This window comes from Arvicola amphibius, chromosome 1 (genome assembly GCF_903992535.2).
Source record: "Arvicola amphibius chromosome 1, mArvAmp1.2, whole genome shotgun sequence".
Classification (NCBI taxonomy): Eukaryota; Metazoa; Chordata; class Mammalia; order Rodentia; family Cricetidae; genus Arvicola; species Arvicola amphibius.
The window spans coordinates 81,463,317-81,482,647 of record NC_052047.1 but is presented as its reverse complement, the minus strand read 5'-3'; positions in this window follow the sequence as shown (position 1 = coordinate 81,482,647).

Sequence of the window (19,331 nt, the reverse complement as noted above, 5' to 3'; positions counted from 1 at the left end):
TGTGATCTGCCTGATGTGTACCATCAACCTACCTATCAGCCTGTTACCATAGCACTAATTATAGTAGATAAATCATGAATTATAACGTAAAAGTTCAAATCCCCCTATCTTCTTCATTCTCTTGAAAACTGTCTTTTCTACTTTTCTCTTCAGTGCAGATTGTCTCTTTTTCTGTCTGATTGTCTTTCAGTTGATGAGTATCTTCTAAATTCTAATTTAAAATTTATTTTTAGATTTAAAATTGTATTTTCTGTCATAGTTATACTCATATTTTGCATGTTTATGCCTAAGTATATTATGATTTTGTTGACACCACATAGCATATTTTTAATGTTCTCAGTTTATGGAACGCAACTGATTTTTAAATATTGACTATCTCAACCATTCTTGTTGAATTCTTTTTTTTTTTTTTCGAGACAGGGTTTCTCAGCTTTAGAGCCTGTCCTGGAGCTAGCTCTTGTAGACCAGGCTGGTCTCGAACTCACAGAGATCCGCCTCCCTCTGCCTCCCGAGTGCTGGGATTAAAGGCATGCGCCACCACCACCCGGCTTCTTGTTGAATTCTCATCAAGCTCCTAGTCTTCTTAAACTGTCAACTAAAACAGACGGAGAGATTTAAACAACTTTTTTTCTCAGAGTTCTCAATGCTTCTGGTTCTAGATCCGGTCTACCCGGGTTGACTTCAGAGGAGGGATCGTTCCTTGGCTTTCAGATGATGGTCCTTATGCGGGGTCTGCACACAGCCAGGAGGCAATGGCATGTCCTCATCTTACTGTTATCCACTCAGGCCACATTCCCCAAATTTTGCTATAGCTATCTCCCCAGAACCAGGTGTGCTGGCTGATGCAGTCAATCTGTGGGACAGGAAGAGTATTTCTGCTGTGGGATAGGATAACACAGCTCAGAGCTCATAGCAAGTCCTGGGATGCTGTTTATAGGATCTCTATTTTTCTGTGGAAATAATGGTATACTCTTCTTTTTGCCGTGTTAAGACCACAATGCTTAGTAAGCCAACTGAAGCTCTGTTTTCCCAGCTGAGGAAGACTGTTTCATCATCAGGCATAACATTTGCTTAGGTCTGGGTTTTTTTTATGTGTTTGTTTATTTTTAACTAGATAAGCTACATCAGCCTGATTTTCTTCCTCCATTGGTATCATTTTCTTTCTTAATTAGGAGTGAGCATTCACTTATATCCGCCATTTTCTCTGTCGAGACTTTAAGTTTTACAAAGTGTCTCCTAGTGATCAGACACGTTAGTGAGTAAGGGTTTTGAAGTTAAACCACCCTTGAATTCCTTGGGACACAGGATTCTGATGGGGAAAACAGGAAACAAAATGGCTTTGAAAACGTGCCCTGATTTTCCGCTGCAGTTGAAATGCGAGAGAAAACAGAACCAAGTACGTGGTACAGGATGGCAGGAGATAGAGCCACCGAGATAAAACGTGAAGGGAACCAGGGAAGGGCCTGAAGCACACATGTCTTTCTTTACACTTTTAAAACATGTTTTACTTTCATATGGAGAAGTCATTACAGACAGACACGTGAAAACAGAACCGCCTGCATAGGCTGTCCCAAGTGGCCAAACAAACCAGGGAGAGCACGGCTTGGGATGGAATGGCCTCAAGAGGGAAGAACAGGGGAGACATCTGCGAGGAAGAACGCATAGATACTGGTGGATGGGATGTACGTCCATCGGAGACCAGAGGAATAAGGGTGACAACGGGGATTCTCGCTGGTGCTTTGATCCCATTTCCAAATACGCTTTTTCATGACTGGCTTTTAGCTGCTTTTCTAGATGTTTAATAATGTCAATTATCGTTTAATGACATTCTGAAGAATGGAGAGGAATAATTTGAATTTCACAGTCATTTTTGTTCTCCTTCTCCTTCTGGTTGGTATGGACCTCTGATGCCATTGCAGCTCTCACCGTCCAACACAGAGATACTCTTGCCCCACCGAAGTGTGAGGTGTTGTTTTACGAAGAGACATGTGCTGATCATACAGAGAGGCTTCTCCAGCATCCATAATTACCTGAGGTTTGTAGATGATGTTATTACTCTTGGTGTTGCTCATTTGTTTGGCTCTTCTTATTCAGTTTTTCTTTTGTGCAGAGTAATGTATGTTTTCCTTCCTTTTCCTGTTGATTTTCATGCCTCGGAATCTGCAGTGTGACTCTAATGGTTATCTTTATAACTTGAAATAGCAAACGTATGTTTCAGCTTCTTGATTTATTGGCCCCAAATCCTGAGACATCCAGCCCATCTGTCCCTCTTCGCCCTGGGTCTACCCTTGGGAGCTCTTAGGAGCTGTTCCTTATTTTGTTGTCATTAACTGATGATTCCTGTGGCGACATGGGTTTGGAGCATGTCATTTTGAACCTGCTTATAGGTCTCCACATTTGTTTCTATGTTTATAATTATGATGTTCTCAATCTACCTTTCCTATCCAAATTCTTCATTTTGCTTGACTGGTTTGTTTACATTTCTTCACTGTATGGTAATTTCTAAACATTTACTGCTAGTGGATCCTCTGGACTCAAGAGACTTTCCCTGTGGCTTTTATTCAGCAACTATAGGCTCTGCAGGTCACACTTTCCTGCCCTCATAACTCGGTGGTATTGGGCCATCTTGATACTGAAATGGTTTTAAATGCAGACACCTGAGGGTGTGATGACTTGCCACAAGTGACCGTTCAATCGTTTCGAATCTTTGGGTAACTTGGCATGAAGAGAATAGCTTCTGGGCTTATTGTTCAGAAACATTCCCTGCAGCATGGCCCAGCCCACTGAATGTAGAAACAGCTTTTCCGCTGTTTCAAGAAGTTCTTCTTCTACTATGGCTTTTCTCTAATATTTCGTCAGCGTCTACTTCTCTAAATCCATGTCTTTGTTGGTCAGAAATCCTTTTCTGCCCCATTTGTTCTGCCCCTTTCTCTCCCCGGTCACATGTTACCTGCAGAGTAGCCCTGGCTAGCCCTATATTTAGCCCCTCCATGCACTCATCATATGGGTTCTATACTCTGATTCCTTATTTTGAAGTTAGTTTGTCTGAGCCACCACCTGGCACTTACAAGCAAAAAGTCTCTTTCCATTGCCTGCAGAGTGTCTTTCTCCAGACTGAAGTGTTTGTCTCCCGGCTACTATGTTTCTTTCTCCCTTTCTTCTATAGAGCGTTTTTTACACTATTTTGCTTTGATGAAGACATATCTAAACATACTTTCTGTTGGTCTGGAAACGGAGTGTGCAGGTCCTTGGTGTTCCCACATCCTTGTCATTTAGGCACTGTGTGTGGATCCCTGTGACTTGAAGTTCATGTGTTAAATATGCCTTCCAGGAATGCTCTCTGTTTCTGCCCTCTCAGGGAGCTGCTGGGACTGAGCAGCCATGATTCAGACCAGTCCTGCTGTCTCAGAACGTGGTTTTACATATCGCCCTGTGAACTCATTTTCTTAAAATTTTACTCTGTTCTCACGAGGCAAAGATCAGAACTGTGTTATTTTCTCCTCACCTCAGTCAGGAAACAGTAGATACCTGTGTTCATCCTCGGCCACCTTATCTCACGATAGTTTTTAGACAGTAAAATCGGCTACAGGTCAAGAGCTCAGCTGTAGAAGACTTAAACCGCACATGCCAGCTCCCACCATACACACGCCCAGATTCTCAGGGACAAAATTAAAATAAAGAGGACCAAGTGCCTACACCCCAAGAAATAATAAACTGAGGTTTTCTGTGGCGTTCTTTTGGCCTTTTCTGGTCTGCTCCGGACACTTTAAGGGATTCTAAACTGTAATTCCTCTGCAGCATTCATGGAAATCCGTCTCAACTGAGACGAAATTTTGGCTTGCCAAGAGGTTGTTATGACTCTAATATTCCCTGAAGTGAGTTTCATCCCTGCCAGACACGGTGTAGTATTAACAGCAGTGGGTGACATGGGCAACCAGACTCCCGTGGCCGTCCTAGCCAGAGAGAAATTCACAATCACTTGGCCTTATTATTTCTTCTGCCAACAATAGATTTCTTGATTAGATGAAAAAACATGGAAGTTCTAAGGTTTCCTGTGTATAAAGGAGAAGTTTTAAATTAATGACAGGCTTCTTAAAAATGAGTATCCAGGCATATGCTGGTGTGTCCCACTCGTCGGCGATGGGAACATCAGGCGGAAGCGCCTGCTCACCAGAACTCAGCACGGAGAATAACGAGAGCAACTGGATGGCCTGGTGAGCTCCACGCAGCCTCCAGACCATGCCCAGAGACCCTTTGCCTCCTGAGAGCAAAGGACAGCCCTTCTCTTTCCCAGGTTTCTTTTCTATAGTGTTCGGCTTCACAAAAGAAAGAGCCCAGAGAAGATAACTTCTCACTGCCTCCCCCACCTCCAAATCTGCATCTCCCTACAAGTTTTAACAGAACTCTAGGCCTTCAAAGGTAGAAGTGAAAATATTGACTTGAGAAAAAAAAAAAGACAACTCTGGAACTGCCTTTTTGCAATAAAAAAATTGGAAAAAACAAAACACAATTTCATTTTAGAAATCTTAAAAAATGCACAAAGGTAGAAAATGCAAACATTACTCCCCATCTCATAAGCACAGTTCCTGTGTGTATTCACTTTCATTTTCCCAGATACATTCAGATATACACTTGATTGTCAGAACTCTGATTTCCCTCTTTTCTTCTTATTTTATGATCACTTTAAACTTTATTATTGCTTCTTTGAAAGCAACTTAAAGCACCAAAGGTACAGGATTTCTAATAAAGAAATTTGCAAAGAAAACGGACAGCTCAAAAGAGGGTGAAAAACAGCCACCAATTAAGTATATGCTAGAGCTGGAAGGTAATAAAATGCAATTTTGAATTTAAAGATTCGTTTTCCCCCTATAAACTTGGAGTAAGATGATAGTCAGACCTTTGGGTTCAGTGCTGACAGGTAACTCACCACAATATCCATTAAAATTTTAATGTCTTGCAGAGACTTCTAGCATGGCACCGTGTGGCACTCAGGTGGAAGACAGCTTGTGAGAGTCAGCTCTCTGCTGCCACAGTGTAATCCCAGGGATGGAGCTCAGGTTGCCAAGCTTCGAAGCAGGTGCCTTTACCTTCTGAGGCAGTTTAGTGGCCTGGAGTTGTTTTTTGTTTGTTGGTTTTATTTTTTTCAGCACAACCACCGTAACTCTCTGGAAGTTTTCCGAGCACACAATGAATGGGGCAGAAAGCTCACGTTCTCCTTGAAGTCTTCTTTATTCCTCATCTCAGCAAATGGACAGCTATTGAATCATTTTTGATAAGTGTTTTGGTTAATTAAATATCTAAATATGCATATTAATTAATTAAAATCAAAGTCTATACTGCTGCATTCTGATTGTAACAAGCACTTTCTAGTGCTAGCCAGGATAACTGGGCATCAATTCCAGGTTTTGGCTTTTGTTTTGAAAGGTTTTAAAAATGCTGCGTCTATCAACCAATCACAAGAGTCCAGTCTGTAGAAACTAGGGTAAATCTCATAGACCAACTTGACCTAAAAACTTAAAGGCTGAAGTGATCTCATTCAAATTAGTGGCACGCTGTATCCAGTTTTTAATTATACAGCTGCTGTTAGAATGGCTAATGGCTTTGCCCAGGATGCCTTGTCGGAGCAAGCTAGGTTCTTCCACCCCGCCCTTAGCCGTCTCACTAGAGCGGGTTGCCCTTTGCTGTAATATCCCATCAAAGCCAATGTTGTGAACATTGTGATCCTTCTGATGGGCCTTCAGCTTCCGGTGAGGGAACCCGAGGAAGGCTAAGCACAGTACAAAGTCATTGGCAAAGTAATAACCATGTTTCCTGCTCAGGTGATAGCTCAGGGGAGATTTAATTGGACAAAATTACCCCATTCCAAGAATAATACTTTATACTTTATGTCACAATAATCTCTGAAGGGTCTTGAAGAGATTTATGAACATTGATTAAACATCAGCACAGCACTTTGAAGGAGGTGATATTAATACGGTTATACTGAGCCCAGAAAAGGGTGGTTGCCTATCCCAGAACAAAAGAGTCAAGAAACAATCCCAATCTGCCTGACTCCATCAGGACTATCATTCCATAAGACTACGAAGATTTGAGGGGCCTCACTTCCATGACATATTATAATTAAAATGGCAAAAGAGGGGGAAAGTTTCTTTCCCAGTATATCTTACAATGGCCACAAAAGAATGCTTGTTGGATTTTTGGAGTCAGAAAATATTTGAATTCTTTCTCCTGATCCCCCGAGATTTTAGCTGGACAAGTTCTGTTTATAATTAGTCTGCCCTCCATTTTTCCAGCCATAAATGTTGGCAGAATCAAATATGAAATTCAAAAGTCATTGGAGTTGGGAGGAATATCAAGAAAGCAGAGTCAAGTCCTTCTGATTTCCAGATGAGAAACCATGGGCCCAAGAGAGAACGAAAGATGAAAGGAGTCTCATTCTAAAGAAGGGTCTCATTCTACACTGGTACAATGTTGCTGGTTATATGGCAAGCTGCCACATGGGGCTCTAAGGCCTGGATTCCTCAGTGTGTGAGGCTGTGGAAGAACTTAAGCCGAGGTAGTGTGAATTATTCTGTGAAAAGTGGAAGCGAAAAGAAATGGATAAAGTTGTCAGCTCAACCCAACACACACACACACACACACACACACATGAACACACACACGAACACATACACACACATAGACACACACGTGCACACACACTCACACATATGCTCACATATAGACACACACACTCACACACATAGACACATACACACACTCCACACACACACATAGACACACACACGAACACACACACACACACACGAACACATACACACACACACACACACACACAACTCTGAAGTTCTAATCTGGTTACTGTAACCACCCTCAATAGACTCAGATGCCACAAAGCGCCAAGTGTGTAGGAAAGCCTCCACCCTAGAGTCAGTCCTTTGCGGCTGCTTCTTTTCTTCCAATCAAGCCTAGTGAGATGAAGCTCAAACTATGCCCGTTTCTGGAAGTGGAAGGAGCTCTCTGCCATTCTCCACAGAGCCCCTGACAAGTGACCATCAGGACACATCTCAGGGTGTTTTAGCAGTTGGAGGGGAAGTTGACAGTCGTGTGTGTTTCAGGTGCGCAGTCACTGTGTGAGTGATCACAGCCCTCTGCCCAGCTCAGGGACTGAGATCTGAAATTACCTGACCCAGGTGCCTCTGTGTGCCGTAACTACTACAAAGCAGATTCTGATTGTTTTTGCAGCGGCTTCACATAGCCTATCAGATACTTCTTTTAAAAGCTAATAAACTATTCCTCAGACTTAAAAAAAAAAAACCAAACACTAGTGTCAATACATGTGCTTTGAAGATTATAATCAATTGAGTATGCGTGAAGTTAGAGAAAGTTATATGTGCACACATTAGTCATCTCGACAGCTGCCCTGTGCGCCTGTGTTTGGCAAAGAAGCTGGACGAGCTCCCAAAGGTGCAGATCCTGGATGATCTGTGCACCCTGGCAGGCTAGCATCCCTGTTTTGGGAAAGTGAGCGAGACTTGTTCTCTTAATCAAAACACAAGGTCTGTTTGTCGTTGTTTGTTGCTGGGGTCTTTGTTATTATTTTACTGACTGCTATGATCCAGGAGACAAAGCTGTTTCATAGAGGAGTTCTGATGCCGAGTGGCCATCCTTACAGCCTCCACAGTAGCTGCCCCAGCACTTGCGGCTTCTGAGATTAAGGAAAATAACAACAACAAAAAAAAAAAGGTGACACAGAAGAGTAGGCAGAGCGGCTTCACTCACCTAACTGCATTTTAAAAATAGAGACAATAACAATATAGATTAATTTTGCTGTTCTCTTTGGAACACACCAGCTGCCTAATATTTAGGTCTTGGTTCCTCCACTCTCGCCACCTCAGGCCGTTCTCAACACTTTGGATTCCTTCCTCAGCCCACAATCAGAAATTTCAGTACATTGGAGAAGAAAAATATTTTGGAAATGAAAGTACATCTTTAACATTTCCAAGCAAATGAATTCATGTTTCGTAGACGCCACAGTCATAGGTATGTCACATGCAAAAATGATACTATATAATTAGAAGTGGATTTGGACAGAAAGACGGAGAGATGAGCTGTAATTAGTACACTGTTATAATTGGCAAATACTTCTCAATCCCATGGTAACTGAGTTCAGAAAAGGACTTCTGCCGGTTGACTAATTTTTCCTGAAGGCAATCTTGTCCCTCTCTTTAAATGGAAAGTTTGAATAGCTGTCTTTATGAAAATTGCATTATTATATTTCATAAACCGCTTTATGTTTTAAAGTATTGCTGTTTTAAAGTATTTTAAAGTTTGAAAAGACTAAGAACCAAATAAATACTATGTTTATGAAATGAAAGAACTCTATTACACCTAATAACCATATTTTATGTGTAAATTTGAGGGTGCTCTTTCAAAGACAAACATTATTTGCTGAAGGAAATCGACTTTAAAACAAAGGGAAGTAGACAGCGCTCAGTGAATGGGGATAATCAGTTCAAAATGCCTGCGCTGCGGAGGGGAGGCTTTCGGCGATGCAGGCCAGAAGTCCGAATATTTCTAATTGCAAAGTAGACAACAGGGAGAGAAGGAGAAAAGAATTTCAAATTTAAGCAAAAGGAATGTTTTCCCGTGTTCCCTCCTCAAATATTTAGCAGAATGCAGTCATACATAGGGATTTTTTTTCCCAGATTAATGCCAGAATTTAGTATATTGAGTTCCCAGACACAGCCTTGAATCCTCGACCATGCATGCATGTCCTTAAGTCTTCTCTTCTGTAATATAGAGGAGAATGTGTTGTCACAGGTATTGGAGATGCAAAGGAAGATGGCATATCTGCGGTGTGCTTTGCATATAATAATATTTTATTAAATTAACTATACAAAGAACATTTTCAGCTTTATTCCTGACTATTATCTAAGTCACTTCAACCAAAGATAAGCGTGTTCTGAATGGAGCAACATAAATCAGAGGGCTGTAGGAGATGCCGGTTTTAAGGAACAAAACCCAAAAGTTGGTCAAACAGCAGCAAACTGAAATTGGATTGGACAGACGTTAGAAGGACGGCCTGACAGTGGGACAGATTTATGAAATCTACAACAGGTTTGTCTTTTGGTCACGATCAAAACCCGTCTGCAACAAAGAAAACAGCAGATATCCTCTGAGACAGTTCTTTGGGGGCACTTCTTAAACAACTTCCTGGGTTCCCAGAAAACAGGGAGAGGGCTGGGAAGGTATGCCGCTCAACTGGAGTGTGTCAAGTGTGTAAATGGCCCTGAGCACTTCGCTGTGCCAAACTCTGACGACTGTGGAGAGTCTCAGATGGACAAGATAGTGATTGTGCAACCGATGGGTCTCCTAAGCACAGGGAGGACACACCTGGCTCACAGGCTTCCAATGACCCCTCCTTTGTTTCTGGGTCATGGATGGCTTGACGGAATTCTTTAAGAGTCTGAACTTGCTCTAACATCGCAGATGTGCTGGAGACTATGTTCTTCCATAGAAAGTACGTTAGAGACAATGTAGTGGGAACGTATCATGTTTAAAAACAAAACAAAACAAAACAAAACTGGACAAGCTGCTATAACAATGCCCACTTAGAATGACCGTTATGGAAATGTTTTGCTACAAACCCAAAGAAAACTGATGGGGAAAAAATGTTAATACCAGCAACAGAAATAGGCATTTTTCAAAAGTGTTTTTAATCATCTCCCAGGATGGGGTTAACCAACTGTGTCAGCAGAACTGAGTTATACACTCATAGGAAATGAGAAATCAAAAGGAGGAAAGTTTTGAAACACATTCAAAATCTCGTCTTCCGGGATGAAAAGCGGGTTTGCGGAGGAGGAGCATTGTTCAGCACCTTCAAGAAATACGCTCAAGGAAGCAGCAAGCAAGATCACCCAAAATCTGGTCTAAAAGCCAGAAGCTTGAGAGAGTCCACCTGTCATAACAGAATGAAAGAGATAAGAGTATCCAAGGGGAAAACAGAAAGGTGCATATCCACGAGGCTTCGTGGTGGGCATTTGGTTCTTACCAACTTGGGGGTGCAAGGGAGTAGTTTGTCCCGCGGAACCAGTAACAATCGCTTTAACACAGGCATTTGAAAACAGCAGATTGGCCTTTGAAGCAGTTGTTCTCAGAGCATGTAAGCTAAGTCACACTCTGAAATGTGCTTGAATGCCAACTGAGATCACGGACATTAAAAGAACCACGGTGTTCCCTGTTCTGCTCAGAAGTTCCCATTCCTCAAGTACTCAGGTTGTCCCAAAGAATTCCTTTGGGTCTTAACTTCCTTAGTCTTTATTTATTTATTGGCTTGTTTTTTAAAACACGGTCAAGTGTTTATATTGCTTCAATAATTTGTTCTTTAAACTCAGTTCTATGTTTGAAAATAAACAAATGAATAAAATCTTCAAACAACTGGCCTTTGGCTTGTGACCATTATTAGCCATAAATAAATGCAGTACAGGGTCAGTGCAATGGCTCAGAAGCTAGAGGTGCTTGCTACCAAGCTTGACAACCCAAGTTCAATTCTGGGAACCTACATGGTGGAGGGAGACTAGCTCACATTGTCTGTCCTCTGACTCTCATACACATACAGAGAGAGAGAGAGAGAGAGAGAGAGAGAGAGAGAGAGAGAGAGAGAGAGAGAGAGAGAGAGAGAGAGAGAAGAATGAACAGGACAGGTTCCAAAGCTATAGAGAAACCCTGTCTGGAAAAAAATTTAAGAAATAGACTCTATGTATAAATGTCTTATTTCACAAACCAAGTTTGTGAAGCCGGAAAGACAGGTATGAAGTCAGGGGTGATAGATGCGCCTCCAGCACTTGTCTGGCCAGTGGAGGAAGGTTTGGTGTTTTAACTTCTGAAATACTAAGAGGTGCCCAGACAAATCTAATGGCGAACTGAAGAGGATTGCTCTTTTGACAGCTTTCAGGCTGCCTTTCAGCAAAGGCCTCAGCTGTCATCTTCAAATGTGCAGACCAATATATGGAGGTTACTGTGCCTGGAGATATTGAGAAAGACTTCTGACAGTTGCTTTTCCTGCCAGGAAAATTCCAGAAAAGGACGTAACAGAGAGTGAACTAATTGAAAAAAAAAAACAAAAAACAAAACAAAGACAAAGTAGAAACATTTAAGCTTTCTTTTTCTGGAATGCAAAACATGTGGATTTCAGATTGCAATATTTTAAAGTTTTCTTTTAAATGAGAAATTCTCATTTCTGTAGAACTAGGTACATTTTCTAAAGAAAAAAAACCACTCATTGTTATCATAATCTAGGATTTAGCAAATGTCTCAAATTGTAGTGGTTATATTTCAAAACAATGCCTTGTAAAATAGAAGCTTCATGGAATTTACTGATATTAATAATTTTTCAGTTGGTGTTATGAGACACAGTTTCACTTTACATACCAAAGCTGAATTGCCAAACATTTTCTTCCTAACACTGAAATTCATTTTTTCCTGATACTAACTGTTCATTTTTTTTCTCTATGGAACTTTCTTTCAATGGTCATTGTGTGATATTTGTTGAGCAATACTTGGTCATGCTGATGTAGAAATAGAACCTGCTCAGAACCGGGATACTGCACAGAGTAAGACTAAGGACTCTTTGAATGATCGCTTCCCAGAGTAAGAACAAACAGATTTGGGTGTCTATCTCAGAGCAAATTGTTTAAGATGTGTTAGTATAATCATTACTCTACCTGAAAAAAAATGTGGAAAAAAAGACACGTTTTTATTATATGATATGAAGTTTTACTTCAAATAAATTTGTATATTTTGTTCTAGTTAAGATAATTTTATAAAGAATAGAATGATATATACATACACATATATATATATATATATATGTCATATGATGGCACACACTTTTAATCCCAGCACCCAGGAGGCAGAGGCAGGAGAATCTCTGTGAGTTAGAGTCCAACTTGGTCTACAGATTGAGTTGAGTTCCAGGACAGCCAGAGCTACACAGAGAGACCCTGTCTCAAAAACAAAACAAAAACAAATAGAGAAACAGATTAAATAGTAATTCAGACCTGAGATATCTTTCAGGCAGGGCAAAAACAGTAAAGTTGGATGTAAACGAACGAAGTCAAATCCAAGAAATACCCTTTTAGAATAGTATTTTTTTCTAACCAAATTTTAAAGCATCATCCCTCTTTAAAGTTCCTCTCAAGTAGATCTCATTATCATTATTAGTAATACGCATTTTTAAATTTTGAAACGACATTATCTATGTAATTTTATAATAAATAATCCTTAAATGAAAAAAAATCAAAAACACACTTAGAAATCAAAATAACCAAGGCATGGTGGTGCATACCTTTAATCCTAGCAGTGGAGAGGCAGAGGCAGGTGGATGGATCTTTGTAAGTGGGTGCAAGTCTGGTTTACATGGTGAAACTCTGTCTCAACAAAAATAACAATAAATCAAAATGATGTAATCAATGCATATCACACGTGGCTAACTCCTTCCAGTTCAGTCAGCCCACTCGTAACTTGCCATGGTCAAACTTGAGCCAAACAGTCTCTCTCTGCCACACTTAGTGGCTCTTGCCTGGAAATATCTGCCCAAGGCGGGGGCCTTTCCTAATTTCTGCAATTATTCTTCAGTTTCAGACTACAGAAATCACCAAATGGTGGCAAATAAAACAACTTACAGTACAGTGAGCGCATCGAAAAGTTCCGGGTTCCTCAGGGGACTTTCAAGAAATACGAATCAACTAATATCTAAGAAGGCAATAAACTTTCTTCTGGATGACACCGAATAGTGCTGAAGTTTATTCCCCAGAGTCTTCGACGATTTTTTTGGTTACTATTCCAGAAGTAGAAAAGAAACAAAACATTAAACTGTATAGGGTTTTATGAAATGGCAAAATGCATGAGCATAGATATTCATACCTGCACGTTTTCTCTACCAAACATCGAAGACAAAATCCTAGGCAACCAGAAACTTAGACTAAAAGGCTAAAGTCAAGCAAGATGTCGAGAGAAAAAAATGGAAATAAATATTTGTTTTAGGAACAAATTTCGAGGTTAAAATACAGATTTTAGCAATAGCAATGCTAAACTCACTACCCATACAGGCCTCTCTTGCACAGGGTTAGAGTAACCCGGATGGTCAATAGGGTTCAGGGAAGTAGAATACGATGCTGTTTTGTGAATATAGACCTTAACATTGCAATGAGATGCTATGTCGGTTCGGAATCTATGAGGTCCACTTTTGAGTTCTTAAAGACAAGCTGCTAGTGGGGGCGGGGCTGGCAGGCTTGTGGGTAACCGGAGTAAAAAAATTCTTTGAGTGTTCCTGCTCTGGGACCCCAGACAGGGGATCCTAGAGTCAGTCTTCGTGAGGATTTCATTCAACACCTCCAGATCTTTTCCCCCCATCCCAAGGGAACTGATTAAGTGGGATCCCAGGAAACCAGTGGAGAAGACTGAGGGTGGTTGTGTTTCCTATAGGTTGTTGTTGCTTCAGTGGTGGTTGTTGTTTGGGGTTGGGGGAGAGTCAAGCCCTGGGAGAGTACCATGCCACCATCAAATGCAAGCTCTCCTTCATCTCTTCCTATAATGATGACCTCTTTGCTCCAGGGTCCTCTGAAGCTTAGGAGGTTCCTGGCTCACAGAAAGTAGCTCAGTGATAGAGTCATCAGCCGGCTACACAGGCTAGTACAGCCACTCTGCATACACCCCGAACTCTGCTAGCAGACAAAGATACACCCATCTCTTGCCTTCTTGGAAAGAATAATAGAGACTTCTGGTGTAGTTGTTATTTTTTTTTCCCAAAAGAGTTGGGAGAAAATAAATTAACCTCTCTGGGTCTCAGTTTGTGCATCTGTGGAATGGGCAAAAAAAAAAGTGCCCTGAGTCTTGAGCCCTGAGGCTCAGCATGGGGGAACAGGCTGGGAAAGAGGGCGCTCAGGCAGGTCTCCTCACCCAATTACTAGGGCAGTGATTTTTTTTTTCCATTTCCTTGAGGAGGGCAGTGCTTTCTCCCAGACGTGTTTACCTAGTCCTCAGCATTAGTCGCCCCTGCCCTTTCCGACATACTTTGTTTTGTTTCCTCGCCCCAAGGGAATGTCTGTCTGTAAATATGAACGTGGAAACGCAGGCAGCTTTGCCCCGCTATTTCGGAAGGTGGACCGTGCAAGTCTGACCCGGATCTCGCACTAAAGGAGACGAACTCATTTCCCGCCTTTGGCAGCGACCAAGGACTAGCCCGGCCACCGACTGAACTCCAACTTCCCTGAGGCTCCGAGTCCGAGTGCCTCTGGGTCTCCAGGTCCCGGGTCCCAAGGCGCCGGTCCCCGCCCATGCTCTCCGGGCTCGGCTGCTCCCTGCAGTCCTTCCTCCCGCCTGTTCTGCTGCGCTCGGAGCATGGTGGCTCGGGACTCCCGGGTACCGGTGGCGTCTCCGCGTTCATTTGCAGGAAGCCGGGACAAGGACACGCGCGGATCTCCAGGAGGCTCATCTGAGCACCTGAAACCCTAACTTCGGCTCGTCCAGCTCCTCCCTGCGAGGGGGCCGCGGCAAAAGGCACCGGGTCTCCACATCTCCTGCGTTTCTGATCACCAAACACCTGACCTAAGGGACCGACTGGCCTCCCTAGTGATGCCTCGAAGGCGGACTGTCCAGGATCAGAGGCGAGAAGCTTCTAGAATCAGACCTGGGCAGAAAGCTCAGGAGTCCTCCTGACCCGTTGGGAAGAAAGGCGCCCTTGGACTTTCAGCCAGGAGCAGCGGAAGACCGAGGCCGGAGTCGTGCACCCTGTCCCCGGGTCCCCAGGGCCTTGCACAGGGCGGGGCCGCTCGCAGCCTCTAGGCGTGATCCTCTCCCTCCCGCTGAAGCGTGGGCTAACCCTTAACCCTTCCAGGATGGCAGGCAGCTACCTGCAAAGGGACTTTTCCACCTCTTCGGGCATTCATCCTCTCCTTAAAGGAAGCTTTATCTCAGAACTCCCTGCGCCCAGCCCAGTGTGAGCAGACTCCCAGCCCTGTGGTGGCAAGCCCAAGGCCTGGGGCACACCACCGGACCGAGGGAGCGCGCATCCCGGGGGTGAAAGCAGAGTATGACCATAAGCCATAAGCACCCGCACAGGCGGAGGGATACGCGATGACCGCCCTCACCCCACATTCCCGGAAGTGGCCGAGGAAGTACCAGCGAGTGAAATTATCCTTTGGGACCTGAAAGAAGGGGTGCCTGCAAGGTTGTAGACTTTCCCCCCTGTTTTCAAACTGACCCTACGTGGCAGAAGTTTCTTGGAAAAGTGCGATTTCCGGCAAGCATAACTGTAGTCTGAAGCTATTTTTTTTAAGACAAGGAAAGATGGTATTTATTTTCCTTTTTTAAATAAAGGCACAGAAAAGTACGTTTCCAGATAGTTACAAATGCGTAACTGCTCAGCAGGCGCCCTTCAGTTTCTTGTTCTTTTCTCTTAGTGCTTTTCTCACTGTTAGAATTCTCTCTGATCTGCAGGAAGCCTTCAATGTTTTTCTTATTCATTAGACAACTCAATGAAATGTTAAAATATTTATTTTTGAATAATCAGTAGGATTTTTTTTTTGCCCGAAGGTTCGCACAAAATGTGTCCCTTTATTCTGTGTAACATGGATGCTAAGCATGAGTGGTCAGCCTTATCCAGTCTCTTCGAAGGTAAATGTTTGCAATTGCTGGCTGCTTAGCGGGCCTGCCAGGTCTCTCCCAGCACTCAGTAATTCCATTATTAGTGTAGAATACATCAGGCTTGAGCTCCCTTGTGATTACTTCTAGGGAAAAAAAATCCTAGCTTTCCCAGCTATTACAAGTAGGATTTTGTTAATTTTTAAAACACGAGTTAAATAGTTCATAAAATAATAACCATTTATGGTTGGAGGCTTAAAAACCCCACCACCAACATAAAACTAAAACCACCTCAGTTTTCAGATGGCCACGCACACAGTCTCCATGCTTAAGGTGGTCATTGTCAGTCCTGATGACCTTGATACTTAGTCTTCTGACACAGTGCCACATCAACGCATACATTTGGAATGCATCGTTGAAATGCATTTATGCATCAATAAAAATATCTTGCATTTCCTTTTCACAATTATGTTTTCCTTAAAAGTAAGTTTTTAGAGCCAGGCATGATGGTAGATGCCTTTAATCCCCACACTCAGGAGGCAGAGGCAGCTGTATCTCTGTGAGTTTGAGGCCAACCTGGTCTACAGAGCCAGTTCCAAGACAGCCAATCCTACAAAGAGAATATTCCCCCCTTCCCCCCCAAAAAGAATTTTTGTTTGTTTGCTTGTTTGTTTTAAAGTTGTGTCTGCTTACTTGTTTCATGCTCCTGGCTTGATTTCAGAGAAGCAGATGAACAATTTGAAGAACCCTTGTACCAAAGGTTTGTGGCTCTTTGATCAAAACCCACTTAACTTCTCTATTGACAAGAAGGGTATTGGGCTTTTTAAATCACAAAAGGTATTTCATCCTGATCACTGCGATTGCTTCAGAAACTAAGTCAATGTTGGAGGTCAAAGTTAGCCGCATATATATTCCCCTACCCCCAAAGTGTCCACAATGCTAGGGCTCCCTGTTTACTTTTAAATCAAATAAAACATGTATACTGCTTTTAAGGTTTAAGAGCACAGAGACAGCCTCAGTTGTGCGAAGGCATCTGACCTTCATCTGCTGACCTTTCTCCCTGATCACACTAAACATTTGCTTCAGGAATTGGCAAAGGGGCGTATGCACGAAAATTTTCTCCTTACTGGTTTCGTCCTTGCTCTTCTAAAGTGACTTTTTTTGATTCCCCAGTAACATCATATTCTGGACTCCAGCATTAATATGTCCATCCTGCCTTATTCAGGTACTAGGTACCTTTTAACTCAACTGTCAAGGGAATCCACACTTGCTGCTAGGCAATTACCCACACTTTCTTCTCAGAGAGAGTGAGTCCATCCCATCTTTTTTGGCTTTTCCCACATTGGCTGAGAAAGGGAGGTGGGTTGGAGATGAGAATTAGATGTTGGCATTAATCAAGACGTTTGGGTGCATCTGTACTTGATATCCTTTGGTTTGAAAAAGCTAATTAGACTATAACACCTTTCCAGGCAGGCCCAAGTCCTGTGATTCTCTCTTGTCAGTTCCTAGTATTAAATCTCACCCTACCCGTCCCCCACATCCCTCTCCCCGCCCCCACCTTTACCAAATACTGGACAGTGGAAAGTTTAAAGTAAACAAGGCTGCAGTTTTTCTATTGTCCAGTAGACGGCACAAAAGATCAAGCCTTTAAAGACTGAACAATCCAAGGTGGTTTGGTTATATTTGGAGTGGATGCCAGTGGCCTGCTCTTTTAAACAGCCACTCAGCCAGGCCTGGATCTGTACGGCAGAGGACCATCTCAAAAGTCAAATTAACTTTGCAAACTTTGAAATAAAGCGACATGAAAACATTTTTCTGTATCTGCACAGCAAGTGTATTTCCTTCCGAAAATACGTGAATGTTAAAACAAAGAGAGAAAGATGCTGCTGCAGATTTTGTTAACTAAAAGCTACCCTTGAGAAAATTAAATTGGGAGATCAAATTTTTTTTAAAAAAATGAGACACCTCAATCTTGCTTAACTTCTAATGGGTAATTATTTGCCCTGGGCATTCAGAATTTATTATTAGAATATGTGTTCTGTTCTTTATTATGCTCAAAACAAAACAGCCCCAAACATTGGACATTGCATTTAAATGAGTTTGTATACACATGCATATATAACATGCTGCAAAGCAGAGACATTCTCTTGAAGTTCTGTGTGCAGTTTTGGGGAGGTGGGGGCCTTAGAAACTAGGCTCATTAGAAATAATAGTTAAGGCCTGCTCTCTAGTGCAATGTATAGCTTTGGCTAATATTTATATTTTAAAAGACCTCTATTTCTTTCCATTCTGCAGAGCCTGTTGAAGTTTGGGGGAAGGCAAAGTGTAGGCTAATAACTCATTTCCCAGTTAATTTTATTAAGAATTTATGGCACTGTTTAGAAAGTTTTAAGACAACCATAAATTTTCTTAGGAATATTTTATTAAGCCCTCTATTTAATTAATAAAAGACCTCTATAAGTTCTGAAAATGTCAGAGCTGGTAATTATGTTAACCAGTGTAGTTTCCCCCTCTCTAGAGACCAAAGCATTTTAATGACTTGAAATAGAGAGTAAGGCGAGCAACCAGACTCCCAACATTTGTTTTTCCTGGACTTTTGTTAGGCAGTCTGAAGATAGTGAGTCAGGCCTTTTCCCTGTGATGGCCAGAGTGCCGAGGCTGACCTCTCATTGACTTCTGAACTGGACCCAGACAGCCTTTGTTTTCTGAAGCAAAATGTAGTAAACAATTCTCCCAGCCCCTGTGGCCTGGATTGCTTTGGGACTCTTGATTAACGTCCTCCCTGATCCTCCCCTTTAAGCCGTCTTTCCTATCACTTAACCTGGTTTCTCCCTTTAATAGCCATCTAAATAGTTTATTTCAGTTTCTCACAGTCATCCATTAGCTTTAAATTCTTGGTCCAGCCTCTTATCTCCAGCGTTCCTCTGTTATCTCCAATAGATTTCAAATCCATTTTCTTTAAACTATCCCCCATTTTTGTTTTCTTTTTGTTGTTGGTGGTGAAAATGCAAATGCTAATGTAGGGGTGCTGTTTGTAGGGCAGAAAACTGACGGTGTTTTTCTTGAAGTACAAATCCCAAGCTCCCACACTCCAGGAGAACCTCAAGAGCAACCACAACATTTTAACAGGCATCTTCAAGTGAGGTGCCAGGTGATAAAGCCTTATCATTCTGTGAACACAGCTGCCAAACTCCACTGATTAACAGGACTTTATTTGTGTTGGGCTGGCAAATACACACACATTTTACCTTCAGAGGTGCCTCTTTAATTTGGAAGAGTTTGGGATCTGACTGCTCGGTGTGAACTTTTCAAACAAAAGCCCCAGTTCAGGAGATGAAGTTCCTCGCAGGAGAACAGAAACTTGCAGTGAATGCTCTGAGACTACCAGCAGCCCAGGCGACCCCTGCCTGCTTTAGCGGTCTCCCCACAGGGTAGGTGATAAACAATAGGGACAGGGGCTCAGCTGGCCTCCTTCTCAGTCCCTGCACTCTAACTTTGGGAAGGCACTGGGAGCCAGGCAGGGAAAATAGAAGGGCTGCATCTTCAAAAGTAGGGCCCACAGCGAGAGCTGAACACCAGGAGCTGTTTGCCGGAATCAGAATGCTATTGTCTTTAAACAAAAAAAAAAGGGAAATATCTGAAATAAGCTTAGGGGTAGGTGCATCCCAGAACAGAACACATCTTGC